Source organism: Pundamilia nyererei, unplaced genomic scaffold (assembly GCF_000239375.1).
Source record: "Pundamilia nyererei isolate P.nyererei 1_Seehausen unplaced genomic scaffold, PunNye1.0 scaffold00180, whole genome shotgun sequence".
Lineage (NCBI taxonomy): Eukaryota > Metazoa > Chordata > Actinopteri > Cichliformes > Cichlidae > Pundamilia > Pundamilia nyererei.
Window position 1 is genome coordinate 832,019 of NW_005187581.1, and position 18,273 is coordinate 850,291.

The 18,273-nt window shown below is 38.6% G+C and overlaps 1 protein-coding gene across 1 annotated transcript in view; it reads left to right on the forward strand.

Moving 5' to 3' along the window:
- The window catches only part of mtnr1bb (melatonin receptor 1Bb), a 48,185-nt gene that overhangs the window by 9,702 nt on the left and 20,210 nt on the right, over nt 1–18,273 (forward strand). The gene's annotated exons all lie outside the window — the stretch shown is intronic.

An 18,273-nucleotide genomic window follows, 5' to 3' on the forward strand; every position in this document is an offset into this window, starting at 1 on the left:
CCTGCTTCATTTGTTTCTTAACCATAACCTACTGCTTCCACACTTATGTTAGCAGACTTTTGTGAAGAACACTATGTACATTCTTACTTGTGTAGAGTGGAAACTTGGACATGGTAGAGGTCTCACCTCACACACAGCAAGCTTTTTGGTAATGAACTGAAATGTTTGCCATTTTGAACTTGTGATGCCTCTGATCACATATAATAACTAACTCAGCTATTAAGGCCAAGGTAACAATGTATAATGTCACCCATAGATAGGTAACACTTTCTGTTACAGCCCAGCAATGATGTGCTATTAGTGGGGTTATAAGGTGGAAACAAGAAGGTAATAACATGGAAATAAGTTATAACAAAAATGGTTTTAATAGAATAATATTACATAGAAGATTATTTAATTGAGTGATACAGGGTCAGAACCTAGAGAAATAATGTTGAAACAAATGTATGTTTATTTAATAAAGCAATAAAGAGCGATGTCAGTTAGAATTTATGTATGTAATAAAGTTGTAATATCAAAGTAATAATCGATGATTAAAAAATGGTATTGTGTTACCACATTTTAATGTTGAAATTAATACTGCATTTTGTCCCCAGTAACCTTTCAATTTGAGCATAACAGTTTAAATATTATAATTAATGCTGTGGCTTATTACCATGAAGCTTGTTACCTGGAAGACCTTTGGTAGAAAACGAACATTGTAAATGTGCAGTCTCCCTCTAAAAGTAATCAGGGTACATAATATATGTGTTACTGAGTGATAAATTGAATTTAAGCATCTGTGAATGTATATATGGTTAATTTTCTGCTAATTACATAAACAATTCTTCCTTCCTCCAGCTTAAAAGATTCAGTTAGCCACAAAATGCTCACCATGTTAAACTAGACTTACTATTACTTCGTCATTATTTGGTTATTATATATATTGGTATTTAAGTGGTAATAACTTACAAATATTATAACAAATATTGCTTCCACTACTACCACATCATTACCAAGCTGTAATATAAAGTGCAACAATAATATAAAAGCCTGATGGTCAAGTTACACTCCAGGGAAATAGCAAACGTACAAAAGTATGCAGTTTAACTTCTATCCTAAAATTTTAGCTACTTAAAACTTCCCTTACTCTGGTCCAGCATCTCATCTCTTGTTAGATTATATAGATTTTAATATTCCATTCGTTGCTTTAAAAAAATACAGTAGTTAGGCCCATCTTTTCCAACAAGACCCAGTAGGCATCTTTAGATCCTTGGTTCATTTTCGTTCCTCTCATAATTTATGCATCCAACCAAGGTTTTTTGCCATGGGGGCACTTGGGTGTTTGATTTTAATTCATTAAAATCAAAACAGGAGATAAGCAAGCTGAACAGGTTGTCAGTTCAGTCAGATTTTGTTTAATCCTGAAAAGCTTTCTCAGCTTTCTGGAGTACAGATTTAAAAAAAAGAAGAAAAAAAAGAAAAAAAGAAAGTTCTGAAAAGGCAGACAGATGAAGGTAGATTCATAGCATTTTCCCAACCACCCTAATGGAACCTGTACAACAGAGGAGATGGTGAAAAACAGGCAGAGAGGTAGCGATAACAGAGATGAAAATGGGGCAATGTTAAACTGTAGCTCAAAATGATTAAAGGAAGATTTTAGATGCAAAGCCCTGTTGCTAGTTTTATTTGCAACAATTTGTTTATTTTATATTAACTTATTTGGAAACATGCATCTTACATCCCATTGTGACAAATATTAGCCACTTAAGCCTAGTTCCTCATGTAATTTCAAGTAGAATCCATAGGGGAGCTGAGTTACCACTGATCTATAATGCACAGAAAAAGAGTGCCTATGGGGCTTCGGGGGATTTTCTGTATGTGTGCTGGGCTTTGGCATATAATTCTTTCATCATTCGGATTCTCTGTTTCTCTTTTTTTCTTTTTTTTGTCCGACTCAGTGAGTATTTAGGCAGAAGTGAAGGTTGGACATGACTGCTGGGGATGTTTTCTGCAGCATTAAGTGCTCTGGGAATCTACTTCTGCCAGAGCTGTGCCCAGGCACTGTCCTGTCTCTTTTGGGTGAAGCATGAATTCCATAATTCCCTTGAACGCAGACAGCTGGATAAAGGAAACAGGAGGAGCTCAGACCATCTAGATGGAGAGCAGCAAGCAGACAGAAAGCAAGAGAGAGAGATGCGAAAGGAAAGAGCGGTTTAGAAAGAGCTCAAAAACAGAAAAATTATAAGGACACGGACTATGAAATACAGAAAGACAGCCCAGTGTTTATATAAGAGACAAACAGGACTGAAATCCCTTGCTATGGAAAGTAGGAGAGTGATGTTGTGTTTCACAGGCGCAGCCAAGACAATGTAAGAACTACTGTCATGTGTCATCAGAATCACCCAGCTGTTATCAGTACTTTGGTGCTGAGATGGGGGATGATTCAGTAGTTTGCATGAACGCGCGCACGCGCACGCAGCAACTGACAGAACAATCTCCTTTAATCTCAATAACCATGAACATGATAGATTGACCCATTTAATCTGCAAAGCAAGTGATTGGTAATTTCATTGCTTTACTCCTTATCAAATCCTGTAGTGTCTGCCGTATCACTACCCCCCACCCCACCCGTATCCATAATGCATGCATTGTGATAATTTGAAGTGCATTATGTAACAATTTCTCAAAACCTTCAGGCAGCAGTGGGTGAAGAGGTGGAAGAAGCAAGGGATTTGCTGCAAGAGAAGGAGGAGAAAGGAAGCGAAAAGAGGAGGGAGGTGAAACAGAGAAGCCCTGAAAAATCAAGGGCAATCTAGGATGAGAAAATGAGAATAGGATAAAGGAGGGAGGTGTTACAGGGATGTGCAGAACTGTATTCATGCAAGCAACTTCAAAACAAGACAGGCAAAATGTTTGTTTGTGGCAGCAAAGGAGACAGTGGAGGGGGACTGACGCCTCTTTCTAATCCGCACGTCGAAGCAGCCCTACAGAGAATAAGATAAACATGGTCAATGTACATAAAAGCTTAAAAGGCCAAGTGTGAAAAACACGATACTGTCTTTAAATGTGGCTGGGAAGCCTTTTGAGTCTTTGTTTGACAAAGCCAGCAGAGACATGCGAAAAGGTAGGTGGACAGAGAGGGGAGGTGGCATACAGCAAGGGGCCTGAGGCAGAATCAAGCCCAGAGCGCTGCAGGACACACCAAGGCTTCTGTGTATCCTTGCACACTCATCCAGGAGAGCTTTTATCTAATATCACATGAATACAAGAGTTTGTGTCCATATAAAAGTGGTAATTTTTTTAAATTAAAAAAATAACTAAAATCCCTAATAGCACAACTTGTATCATAGCAAAATGCACAAATTAAAATGTATTACATCTACCCGTTTCCAAAGCGGTAAACCCCGGTGCTGGTATTTATGATACAGAGTGCTTTGCTACAAACAAAATTTTAAAAGGAAAAGTGTTTTTTATTTAACCCGTTTTCTCTTCGTTAAACCCTGAAGTCATGTTTAATACAGTGCGGCGGTTCTGATACATCTTGTTAGAGGAGGTCATATAATCAGCCTCTTCCTGAAAGAAAGCACTGATTAAAGAGGTATGTGTAAAGAAAGCTGAAACTGTTTCTGATTGATTTCAAATACCGAGAATTGAATACTAAATCAAAACTCATTGATTTTAACTCATGCATAGTTTAGTCTTTTTCAAACTCTAGTTAAAGATTCTCAAGGTTCCAGAGTTATAATGTGAATATCTCATTTCATACATAAATTCATTTTTCGTCATGTTCACCTTTTTAAAGTTGTTCAACTTTCTCCTTTGTACTTTTCACATTTGCAGCTGAATGGACTCGAGAGCTTGAGCGAACAAGACATTTGTTCACTCAGGTAATTGTTGTTCTATTGTGTCCACTTAAACAAGTATCAAACATGTATTTGCCAGGGCACGTCAGGCTGCCCTCAGGCCTTTTGCATCTCACTTAAATCACATTACGGCCACAGTTGAGCATCAAGGGTATTTTAAGCCATTATTTGAAACAACAACAAGCATCGCTTTTCATGTCCTCTCGTGTCCCCCCCCCCCCCATTCCACAATTTATGATCAGAGTATGTTCGCAGCTCGGGTATGTCTTGGCAGCTGCTACAAGACAGTTCGAGTACTCAAATGCTGGGTGTCCAAAATGCCAAGTTTTCTGATCAAACACAAAAGTGCCCAGAGAAATGAAAGCCCTTCAAAGGCTACAGTCAGTCAACTGGATGTAATCCTGTAAGTAATGATGTGAAGAGACAAAGGCAATATTTTACATAATGAAGGAGGCTGTGCCTTAAAGACTCTCTTTTGTGGTTTCATAATCAATAATGTCAATAGGCATTTCTCCATGTGTGCAGTGCAGCGGTAATCCTGATTTTTATTTTCTCTGTGTTCACTGTTATAATGATAAGCTAAGACAGCTTTCTGATTTAATCATCTGCTTTGCTTTACAGTTCAATGTGCACTTCAAAGGTCAATCTGCTAGGACTAACCAGACTTAATGTCTGTGTGCTGGACTCAGGAGAAAAGCCACTAAGCCACAGAATCGCAGCAATATGTGGGTCCACTATGTAAATGTACTAAATCACAGGTATAGTGTTGTACTTAGAATCTACTCTTCTGGAAGGTAAATGCTTTTTTCCCCCACCGTAGCTTTGTGTTTGTGATACATATAAGTATAATCCTATATAACAGTCTAATTTGAAGATTTTTCCCATCCCACTGCCTCCATTGTTGATTTCCAAACGCCGCATGAATTTAGTGGAAGAGTGAAGTGTATTTGCTGTTAAACCTCACTGCACGGCAAGCCTGGCAGCATGTGCCACTAGACCGAGCACAGCAGCATTTTTAATGTGAAGGAATAGAGGGAGGAATGGACGAGGGTCTGTGTTGTGCATTTGAAATGCAGGAGGTAGGAGGTAAGAAGGGTTTGGTTTGCCTGAGGCAAAACGTCCGCAAAGTGCATATTGAATGTGAATTGTCCTGATCTGAGTTCATCTCCACATTCAAACAAAAGCTTACCAATGGATAGCAAAAACTATCTAATACACACATTATTTGTAGGCTTGGGACATGTGTTATGAGTTCTTCATATGCTATTCACTGTACAACTTAACAGTAAGATTTTATCTGCCTTGAGGTGGATTAACGGTTTTGCAAAACAGTTGGCAGCTACATGTCTGCTCCCCTAGCCTCTGACATGTTACATGTTCTGTTTTTTACGTCATATATTTTTTTCTTTATAGAGGAGACTAATAGCCAGCAATGCTTACTGAAACATGTCTCTGTCATGTCTGTGAATAAACAACAGTAGTAGTTCAAACTAAGCTCTTCAGATTTGGTTTCCGGGACAGGAAAAGTTGCAATACGATTAATAAATAGAAACAACCAATATGTTGAATATTTTGAAAATGTAGTATTTGAAGTGGCAGTCACATAGTAAACAGTAATAGTTACCTACTTAACACTGGACGTTGGATAGACGTGCAGGTCGTGTCTATAATGAATCCATCAGTCCATGACCAATTCTGCACATCTATACGACGTCCAAACTAGGTCCACAATTTGGATGTCCAGCCATCACATTATATGATGTTCAACATTTGAACTTTGGACTGGGTAATTCTTTTGGACATGATGTGGACATCTAATGACAGGTGCAGGGAATTTACATGATTAATAAAGGTTGATTTTCTGGTTTTTCTTTAACTGGTTTATTTATTCCAGTTAATCAACTTATTTGTCTGTAACAAGTTTAAAACGGTCACTAATTAAAATGTATTGAAATATTTAAAACATTGAAATCCATGTTAAAATGTAAATAAGAATGGTTAAAGTATTTCGATAGGAGTGCAATGGGTTTAATAAGTTTAAAAGAGCATTTGCATGATATGTGTTCAGCTTTACTAGTATCCTGTTTTTGTGTGACGAGCTCATGATTGTAAGACAACGTGTGGTTGTGATCAGTAGCTGGACTGAGAGAAGTTGCAACGGAAAGTACGAGAAGTTTGTGCAAATGCGTATGAACTCGACTATCTGCTTGACAGCCTTTGTCATTGTGCGCATTTTGCAAACTTGGAGTTGTCTGCTGATCACTTTACATTCCTTCACACGTAACTCTTATTATTTAGTCCCATATCAGAAGGTGGGATACTGTTCCAGATCATTTTCTAATAATGTCATTTTATCAAATGATAACTGGAAATGCATACAAAGGTGAAAAACATAGCTACAGAAAAATTAACTGGTAGCATATAGAAAACACATGCTCCACCCTCTGGAAAAATTGGTACCACAGAAGTGAGTCTAAATTTGACGTTGAAAGACGACTACATTTGGACTATAAATAGACATGGAGGTCTATTGATAGATGTAACAAAACGTCATCTGGCATTACAAAACAACCTTTTCAGTGGACCAAAATTGGACGTCCACAAATATACATATAAAAGACGGCACTCTGACGCCACTTTGCGCAGTGGGAAAATGTTTTTTTTTTTCAACCCTGCTAAGATCATTAAAATCTTAATACAGTCACTGGCAACTTCTTTTCTAGATAAACCTTGGCAGTAATGGGTTGGACCTCCTTTTGCTTCATGGCAGAGATTAAAAAAAGGGACTTTGGTTCTTATTGACATGATGCCATCACCAATTTTGCTGCAGATGCATCATCTGCACATCCATGGTGTGAATCTCCAGTTCCACCACATCCAAACAGTTCTCTGTTGTACTGAGATCTGTTGACTGTTGAAACAGTTTAGTACAATGAACTCATTGTCATGTTCAAGAAATCCGTTTGACCTTTGTGACATGGCACGTTATCCTGGTGGAAGCACCCACTGGAACAGGGGTACACTGTGGGTATAAAGGGTCATGGGCATGGTCAGGAACAAGCTGTGGTATTTAAATGATCCTCAGGTGGTACTAACGGGACCAAAGTGTGCCAAGAAAATATTCCCAACACTACTACACAACCACCAGCCTGAACTGCTGATACGTGGTAGGATGAATTGATGCTTTCATGTTATTCTGCAGAATTCTGACCCTACCATTCGAATTTTGCAGCAGAAACTGAGATACATCATACAAAGCATTTTTGTAATCTACTATAGTCCAGTTTTGGTGAATCCATTTGAAATGTAGCTTTAGGCTTTTCTTCTTAGATGACAGGAGTAACTCTCAGTGTGGTCAAATTTTGATGTGTTGTGAATTCATAGATGCCTTTCTGACTATCTTGGTTATAAAGAGTGGTTATTTAAATTGCTGTTGCATTCCTATCAGCTTGAAGCAGTGTGGCTATTGTCTTCTGAGCTCTAGCACTCAGCGATTTCACACTTACTGGATATTTTCTCTTTTTTCTGACCATTCCCTGTAAGTCCTAGAGATTGTTGTTGTGTGAGAAAATCCCAGTAGGTCAGCAGTTTCTGTAATGCCGTCTGGGACCAACACCCATATCATGTTCAAAGTCACTTACATCACCTTTCCTTCCTATTTTGATGCTTGATTTGAACTTAACAGGCTGTCCTAACCATGTCTAGATGCCTAAATGAACTGAAATGCTGCCATATGATTGGCGAATGCAGTTGAACAGGTGCATCCATAAGAGTAGCCAGTGAGTGCAAATGTGTTTTCTAATGTTATAGTGCTTTATATTCTGTGTAGTGTCGCCTGTTTGTCTCATGAAAGTAATGGGAAGTACAACCAGGCCCATCAAAGCACTTGCTGAACCAGACTGAAGCTTCAGCTCAGGGGTCTGTTGTTCTGTTTCAGAATACATCAATTACAACAAAAAGATGCCGGCTCCCACTAAGCACATGCATAACTATATGTGACACTTGTGCATGTTGGGGAAGCAAGAAAAGTAATTATAGGTGAGAAAAAAAAAACTTGCACTAAGAAATCCAGCAATAGAGTGTACCGACAGATCTTTTTGTGTTGGTCTCAAGACAATTTGTGAATTAGTCACAGAATGAGATTTGTTTGTTGTGTATGTGGACATCAATTTTCCTTTTTCTTCTGACAGTCAGTTCAAGTTTTCTGGAGTCAATATTTTTTTAAACCAGCGCTAAGACAGCTGAGCTGTTTAACATGTATTAAACATACTTAATAGAAATTCTATGTAAACAATTTCAATATAAAATTACTGCAATTTTATACTGAAAGTTTCTTGTGGGATTCACACTCCAGTGGTATTTGTGTAAATCCCGTGAATTCTTCCTCCTAAAGTGGATTTTATTAATGTTTGAAATGAGATACACTTCTATATTTTATATAAAATTTTTCATTTATATAAATGGCATGTTAAGGGGAATTATTGTCCATGAAAAAAATGTATACATTTTTGAAAACTTATTTTGCTTCACTCTAACTTAAGGTCAGTCTAGAAACCAGAGTAGCATCACTAATGCGACATGCATGAAAGGTACAAAAGTTACAAATTGAAAGTCACTGACAATGAAGTGGAAAAAAAGACATAAACCATTCATGCTGCATATAAAAATTTTGATGCTTGAAGATGTTCGAACAGGAAGGAAAAGAAATGCTGATATGACTAGCAGATTAACGCCTGATTATACTTTTCAGTTACACTTGGTGGAAAACTTAACACTTTAAGGTCCATAAGAATAAAGGAGGCGTCAAACCACCTATTAAGATTGTAATGAAGTGGGATGTTGATATCAAAACATGAACCTTTAATCTTTTCCACATTGTTCCCATATTACTCAGAGTGGTGACACATTTTAATGTCGACAGTTTCAGTTAGCCTGAGGCATGACTGAACTAAGTGGCTGCTTATGGTACCAAAGCAACCACGGGGCCACAGAGAGCATAAAAAAGAAAAAAAAAATGTTTTTCAGCTATTTAGCTAGCAACATTTCTCAAAAAAACAAAACAAACAAACATTCAAATGGGATATTATTTTTTTATGATTTACAGCATGTTTTTCTCTTTTTGCACCAATTACAAAGATACATGGTCTGTGCTTGATAGACCTTGGTGTCCCAAAACTTTTGCGTGTACAATCCTGTGAAGGACATTGTTACTGCTTCTGTAGTAGTTAAGAGGGTAAGTGGCAGTGAGTTTCTGCTTATCAAAACCACTTGATTAACTGATCATCAGCAAGTGTGAGCACCTATATAAAAACATAGGTTTTGGTGGTTTGTAGGTCTTTTGTGTGTTAACACAAGGGCAAAGAGGAACAACATCAGCAATGGTCTTAAAGAAGCAATCAATGTAGATTTATTCTACTGTAAAAACAAATTTTCAAAAGTGAAAAACATTCAAGACAGATGCCAGTCTTCTGGGAGGTGGAGGTCCTAGTAAATTCATCCAATGGTTCGACCATGCATGCACAGAGAAATCTCAATAACTACATGGAAGAGACTGAGGCTCAGTTAAGATGCTAAATGTGAAAGTTCAGGACAGTAAACCATTTTGGGGGGTTTCCTGGAAACCATAAGAAATTTGTAATAGTGTCCTTTGGTTAGACAAGACCAAAGTGAAGTGGTTTGGGCCCCTCTTAGCAGTTGTTAAACAAATTAGTGGTGTGGTGATGATTTGGACTTTTCTTGAGCCACAGCACCTGGAACTAAGTATTCTAGAGAGAGATGTGAAACCATCTGTCTGACAACATGGCAGAAATTGGGTAATACAAAAGAACAACGATCCCAAGCACAACAGCAAATTTACACACAGAATGACTGAAAAAGAAAAGAATCAACGTGTCAGTGGCCCAGTCAAAGTCCAGACTGCAAACTGATTAAGATGCTGTGGCGGGACTTTAAGAGAGCTCTGCATAAATGAATGTCTGCAAACCTCAATGAACTGAAACATTGTTGTAAAACAAAATTGGTCAGAATTCCTCCACAGCGATGTGAGAGACTGTTAAAGTAATTCAGAAAACACTGGATATGTCTGACAGGAAGCAAAGAAGAAGCATACACAGGGGAAGAGCACAAAAAACAACAAAATCACATAAGCACTTACGTACACACATAACTTGTGTAGGGCTATTGTGTCATACTAGACTTTAAAAGTACTGTGTAGCTCACTAAATGGAAGTTACTAAAGGGGTGATTGAGGAGGTGTAAAGCGCAACGGTAAGTGCATGACGCTCTGTTGCTGAGGTGTAAGAGGTGAGGTTGGAGGTGTAAGGAGACCAGTGATGTGTTGGCAGTGTGTCTAATGCTGTTGAAATTTTTTGTTGGATACTTTCATCATGGTGACAAAGTGTTACAGGAGGGGTTGGATTATACTTTCATTTGACAGCAGCAGCGGAAGGTGGAGGCAATAGAAATAACCTTGGTTAATATTAAGCTTGCTGTTTTTGGTTTTCCAGCTTTCAGCTTTACTTTAAGTCAGCAGATTTTAAAAAAGTCAAGGAACGCAGCAACTGGGAATCACAGTGGTGAGCTGGTAGAGACCAAAAAAGAGCTGAAAGCAGGGAACATTGCATGTTTGTGCCACAGTGATATTTCTTTGTAACTGCTGGTCAAGTATGTGGACATGGTAAATAGCTGGTAATGAATTCCCCTTCACTGCATAATATGTCAATTTGTATTTACACACACATTCTGCAGCCTCCAACTAAGCTGAAAGAAAATGTAACATGTTTAAAGTCAAAAGTATTATACACCAACCTTACATCATTTTGGCTGTTACCCATTAGGGGTAGGATTAAAAATAGATGTTGCATTTGCAAAATGGTAAATAGTTACTGTATATGGAGTGCAGAATTATTAGGCAAGTTGTATTTTTGAGGAATAATTTTATTATTGAACAACAACCATGTTCTCAATGAACCCAAAAAACTCATTAATATCAAAGCTGAATGTTTTTGGAAGTAGTTCTTAGTTTGTTTTTAGTTTTAGCTATTTTAGGGGGATATCTGTGTGTGCAGGTGACTATTACTGTGCATAATTATTAGGCAACTTAACAAAAAATAAATATATACCCATTTCAATAATTTATTTTTACCAGTGAAACCAATATAACATCTCCACATTCACAAATATACATTTCTGACATTCAAAAACAAAACAAAAACAAATCAGCGACCAATATAGCCACCTTTCTTTGCAAGGACACTCAAAAGCCTGCCATCCATGGATTCTGTCAGTGTTTTGATCTGTTCACCATCAACATTGCGTGCAGCAGCAACCACAGCCTCCCAGACACTGTTCAGAGAGGTGTACTGTTTTCCCTCCTTGTAAATCTCACATTTGATGATGGACCACAGGTTCTCAATGGGGTTCAGATCAGGTGAACAAGGTGGCCATGTCATTAGTTTTTCTTCTTTTATACCCTTTCTTGCCAGCCACGCTGTGGAGTACTTGGACGCATGTGATGGAGCATTGTCCTGCATGAAAATCATGTTTTTCTTGAAGGATGCAGACTTCTTCTTGTACCACTGCTTGAAGAAGGTGTCTTCCAGAAACTGGCAGTAGGACTGGGAGTTGAGCTTGACTCCATCCTCAACCCGAAAAGGCCCCACAAGCTCATCTTTGATGATACCAGCCCAAACCAGTACTCCACCTCCATCTTGCTGGCGTCTGAGTCGGACTGGAGCTCTCTGCCCTTTACCAATCCAGCCACAGGCCCATCCATCTGGCCCATCAAGACTCACTCTCATTTCAAAACCTTAGAAAAATCAGTCTTGAGATATTTCTTGGCCCAGTCTTGACGTTTCAGCTTGTGTGTCTTGTTCAGTGGTGGTCGTCTTTCAGCCTTTCTTACCTTGGCCATGTCTCTGAGTATTGCACACCTTGTGCTTTTGGGCACTCCAGTGATGTTGCAGCTCTGAAATATGGACAAACTGGTGGCAAGTGGCATCTTGGCAGCTGCACGCTTGACTCTTCTCAGTTCATGGGCAGTTATTTTGCGCCTTGGTTTTTCCACACGCTTCTTGCGACTCTGTTGACTATTTTGAATGAAACGCTTGATTGTTCGATGATCAGGCTTCAGAAGCTTTGCAATTTTGAGACTGCTGCATCCCTCTGCAAGATATCTCACTATTTTTGATTTTTGTGAGCCTGTCAAGTCCTTCTTTTGACCCATTTTGCCAAAGGAAAGGACGTTGCCTAATAATTATGCACACCTGATATAGGGTGTTGATGTCATTAGACCACACCCCTTCACATTACAGAGATGCACATCACCTAATATGCTTAATTGGTAGTAGGCTTTCGAGCCTATACAGCTTGGAGTAAGACAACATGCATGAAGAGGATGATGTGGACAAAATACTCATTTGCCTAATAATTCTGCACTCCCTGTATATCTGAGGGAGGAAACATCAAACGTATGAAGAAGAACTTTTAGAAGATCAAAATATTAATAGAGTAAGTAAGTTCTTGGGGATCCCCTTACTTTAAATATAGCTGGGTCAGACTTTCTTTAAGACCACAAAACACAGTGCTTCTCAGACGTATTCTAGTGAATCGACTCAACGTTTCCATTTGAAGCATCTAAAATTAACAGGCATTTTCTTTTTTCTTACTAAAGTCAACTTTGAACTCTATGTTGGTGTAGTTTTTGTTTAGTGTAATACGCTTTCCATAACACTCCTGCAAAAATAATTCAACATAGGGGGGGTGGGGGTGGAGAAGCATGCAGCTGATAATACTGCAGCTTGGATTTAGATAGCAGCCTAGCTGTTGGGGGGCCTGAAGGGCCTTCAGCAAAATTGATGAGGACTGAACGTTCGGGAACCAGCAGGCAGAGCTGACTGGCAGTATTTACCGTTCCCAAGTAAACATAATGTAGATCACCTGTGTTGCTTTGAATTTCACCATGGCCTGTAATTCTTTTTGGACTATGCACGAATCTAAGCACAAAGAGAAAAGCATCAAAATGTTAGACCGTGGAGGCTTTGAAACTTTGCTGAAAAAAATAGACTGAGAGAATAAATAAGTGTCAAGTGCTAAAGAAGTCAACCAGAAACACTTTTATTCAGTAGGTAGAAACAATATGAGCTCACACTTACAGCTGCTGAAAATATGGCTCCTCCTCGGGGCTTTCTTGTCTTATCGGATACAGTACACTTCCTAGTCCTGGGCAAAAGCCCCACTGGAATGGAAGCACATTTATCTTCTTCCAGTGTGAGAGCCTTAAGTAGTCTTTTACCTACAAAAAAATAATTAAATGCTTCCCTCTGTATATATTGTATTTGCTATTAATTCAGCATCCTTATACCCTTTATCACACCTATGCTGCATGTATTTGCAGCCGGGAGCTCTCTAACTAGAAAAAGTAAAAAATGATTCTCCTATAAGTTGGATTTATTCTACTGGGTAACTGGTAATATGTTTCTTAAACCTGGCTTAGTCATTTATCTTTCTCCAAAAAGACAGCTTACCAGAAAATCACAGTCATTTTGTTTTCTTGAGCCAACAAAATACTAAAGAATATCATTTTTGGATGTACTAGGCCTCTTGCCCTACCACAGCTGGGTTAGGTTGCAGCCCCACTGCAACCCCAAAGTAGATAAGGGGTTAGGATTAGGGCCATTTTAACTATTTGTCCAGTTCAGTAAGGTGAATTAGACACAAACTTGTGACATAAGTTGTAACTGACTGTATTATTGTAGGTTCTTTACATTACAATATAAGTTGCTTGGGGTGACTGTTGTTGTGATATATATAAGTGCTATATAAGTAAAGTGTAATCGAACTGAAATTATTTGACTTGATTTGAACAGAATTGAATTGCTTTTTGTAAACAAAGGAGTTTAAAATTGACCTTAACTTCTAAAAAAGACCAATCCTAAATTATATTATACACACCTAGTGAGAACGGACTCATTTGGAGCAGCTGTCAGTTTAATGATGCATTACATAAAGTAAAATGAAGTCAAAAAATTCATATAGATTTTGAACAGATTTTATGTAGACCTTTGTTCACTCTTCCTATTACCAAATAAAAACGGACAAAGGTGTGTCGTGAAATACTGATGCTTTTAAGATGCTTGTCTAAGTGTACGTTTAAGCACCCTCTTATTTCACATTCATGGTGAGCCTCAAAGACCTGCTTCAGTCTCAGATTGATGCTAACTAAGTGCAGGTCTCCTTCACTACATCACAAAGGTAAGAGTAGTGTGGAGATTTTAGAGTGAGCTAGTAATAAACTTCAGCTTCCTTCCTTGCAAGTTGGTGTGCATGACTTGTGTAATCGATGAACTTAAACTTTCCAGTGCCAAGTCCTTGAAACTTCTGATGTTCCTTCAGCGACTGATCAATACGAAATCTCAACTGCTGGATTTCACACATTTTTTAAAAGAAGAAATTCTAATTTCCCTCTCTCGCTCTGCTCCTCGCTCTCTGTCTTTCACAGTGTCCAGTTAAATTCCAGATTATTAGTTTGCGACCAGGTTACTGGCTATATGTCTCACCAGTGTTAAATGTCCGCGTGCCGTTATCCTGCTCTTAAGCAGATCAGGCAATAGTTCATGTTATTTTTATTTTTTTTAAACAAAGGCACAACATTCAGCAGCTTTTCTGGTTATTCTTAGTGACTGTGCAACATGCTGTTTCTATAAGGACTATCTCTTTGGGGAAAAGATGTTTAGCATGAGACTTAAGAAAGGCATTTACATTCTTTAGTCTTCGAAAACTGAGTAATTCAAGTAACCAACTTTCTGCACAGTTGTGGATATTTTCAAAGCAAATGAAAACCTACAGAACTGCACTGTTATTTATATTATTCAGCTGATTTCTGTACTTTTAAGGTGGTGCTCTGTTGTGGCGACCCCCCCCCCCCCCCCCCTTCCTTCTCTCATAAAGGGCATTAACAATATGTGACAAAAGACATTGCATTCACTGGGTAACACAGGGTAGTACAACTGCACAGCGATTATTGCATCTTTGCTTTACAGTTCATTTCATGTGATCCATCCGTGACACAGCAGTGTTTGTTTCTTCCCTTGATCCAATAACCTATGACACACATGTATATGTCACAAACCACATATATGCAGGTCCTTTATCATGCTGTTAAGGAATAATTCATGTTGTTTAATTTAACAGTGATGTAAACGCAGTTTGCTTTTAACCAAGGTCAGAGTTCATGGCTTTCTACCTCTAATATAGAATTTTTTAACAAGGCAATGGGCAACAAGAAGTCAAGCTGAGTTAAATGTTTCATGCACTAGAAACCTATTCACAGAGTGCAATGATGACACACAATCACAAATAAATACATTGCATGAAAGGTCTTGGAAGTTTTGAATCTCCGAACGTGAAATACAACCACCAGCTCTAAATCTCATCCCATAACTCATCCCTCCACCTGACATGCTTTGTATTACCTCATAACCCAAATGCTGTCCATATGGTAAGTCTCTTGCAGCACGAGCGCTGCGGTGGCAAAGCCTAGACCTGCTCAAAACACGTGCCTGAACACAAAACAGCCATATGTACTTGGCAGCACTAATTATTTGCAAAGGCCAGACACTATTTAGTATACTCACTCTCATTATTGTGCTTGCAGACGGGGGAGCAGTTCAGTGCTGTGATATTTGCCACTGAGATATTTGATTTGATAAATATAATACAGTGCAGACCTCAAAACCGAGAGGTTTTACTTTGTAATTCCATGACTTCATGTACGGGAAGCGAGCCATGTTTTTCAGTTGTCACATGATAACTGGATAATGTTTGCTGCATAGACTGAAAAAAAGTCATTGTAGTTGTAGTCTATCAGATTTATGTCTTTTCTGATTAATTTTTACAAATTGTGTGAATAGAGCCTCCTTCCTGTAAGTGTTTGGTTTTCCTTATTGGCTGACCAGTTCCATATGCTACAGCTACACATATTATTCTCTCGCTGACATCTTTCATCGTATTGAAATTGCTGTACTTTTGCTTCCTAACTTCAGCACAGCCAATATAATATAGTATAAACTACTGGGTTGTGTATCACATGTATCATACTGTGGAATTTCTTTTCAGTGTGGTCATAATAATTGAGCAGGAACTTTGGAATAAGCTCTTTGGTCATCTACCTTTTCTATTACAGGGAATAGCTCCGTCAATTTTCTGTTGCGTGTGGAGAAACATCCCAGTTGGTTACAGCCTAATACCAGAGAAGTGTCTCTTTCCCCCCACACGCCAGATAGCAGATGACATACTGAATAATTCATTGTATGCATTCTAAAGGTACAATTTCCTCATGTCTAAGCAGTTTATACAGGTGTGCTAATGCACACCATAAGGTCCACTGGAACAACATGTAAGAGTGGTATTCTGATGAATGTGCAGCTGCATGTATTGATGCTCACTTGAGAGGATGAATGACTTGGAGAAGTTTGGTTATTTGCTAACTTATATGACAGCAGAAAGGCCAGAAGAGTGACCTTCCCGTGACCCTGTGTAGAACTATTGATTCTAGTTTAATATGTAAATTATCTGTGGGCTCAGGCAAACAGATCATACATTTGCACTACAAAAATGTTTAGAAAACACTGCTCACATTTTTCACGATAAAGTATCGCTTTATTGAAATGTTGCACACTGTTAGACTTAATCCACTCCTATTACCAATGTCACTGCTGTTGCTGTTATTCTACAACTGTGAGCAAGCCCCTCTTTAATGAGCGATTTTGTCAACGTACATAATCATTGCATTTCATTTCTTTCAGTACCCTTTCCCCTCTGTGCCTTCTTTCTTTCTTTGTGCCTGACTGAGCATGATTTAAGTTGTTCTTCATTATTATGAAGGTGATTTACTCAGCAGTTGTAGTGGTTTGCCCGAAACCAGGGTTGCGCTACGAGGCATTTAATTGCTTCTCATTTAATTAGTGTAATGTATGAGGGTTTTGTTTGGTTTTGCATTCATTGTATTATTTTGTTATTCATAAACACGGCATAAAAGCAAAAGCAAAGGGATGTCACATCACTGGCTTTTCCAGAAGAAAAAAAATGGCCATACTGTTCAGATGAACCTTTCTATAGGGGAGCAGAATTCTCAGAATATCTCCAGCTGGAACAACTTGAAAAAAATGCAGATTTTTGTGATGTGCTCTCAGATTTGGGCATTTTTCTTAGTGTTTTTGAGAATTATTTATGCACCACTGTGAAAGCTGTGTATTACTTATTACATCGTGTTGCATTAGCTATCGCTCAGCTACTTTCTTAACTCTGTACCATAACAATGATTGCCTGTGGTTACTTAAGGTTAATGTATTTTTCTGAAGAGGCTTTGTATTGAGTGTCGCACATTGTTTACACTGTAAACAATCCGCGTTGATGCAATTTAAAAGGAAGCGACAAAGGCAAACAGAGAGAGACCTGAGGGCGGCAGCTAAAAGCAGAGCTTCTTTGGAAACCTGGGTTCAAAGCAGCAGCCGACCAGCAGCTGAATCATATTCACTGAAACATTCAGTAGCCAGTTCCTACACACTTTCCACAAGTGAGTGTTTTCAACTTTGCAGCTCTCACAGTAACTTAACACCAGCTTAAGAATATTTGCTGACCTCCAAAGGCTTGAAGTGCAGCACTAATGTAGCTGAGCTAGAGGTGGTGGAGCCCACGTGATGTTGTGGCAGGGTGGGGGATCAGAGGTGCAAGTGCCTGAAACTGCATTTCAGCTTGTTCTTTTAAGATGGAGGCAGACATGTGAACTCAGGTTGTCCTCTGCAAGCTTTATATGACCGTTGTTTAAATGTTTACATTTACCTTACAGTATATGCAACCTCTCGTGGTGATGAGAGTAACTACTTGCCACCTGCTCAGTGCAACTGAGATGCCAGCCGGCTGCTGCTAAGTAAAAAAATTAATAAATAAAATTAAAAGGCTCACCCCTGGCTGGACCATAAAGGGGCATTATCCAGCAAGAAGCTGCTTATGCAGAACTGTCATCATGATTACTTTCCAGAGTTACATAATCCTGTCTCAAAAAATTATAAACTTCTGTGCTGTGCTGTTTTTTACTGTCTGTAAAGCTTCCAACTTATAAATCTCCTATTAAAATTAGGCTTTCTGGACCATTTTATCATCTGTAATTGAAACTACAGACCTCTCCACCAAAGTAGCCACTTGCATTTTATTAGTCAGGTAGATGCAGTGTGATGTAATTGCACAGTAAAATCCCCGAGTGACTACACTTTTCATCATGTCCCCTAATGACAGGGAAGGACATCATCACTGACTGATGATTTTGAACCCCTAAATGCTTGACTTTGTCTTTAAAAAGTACGCTGGTTTTTACACTTTAATCTTTGTGCTTGGTGTTTTAAATAATGCGGCATTCCCCTTTATATATATA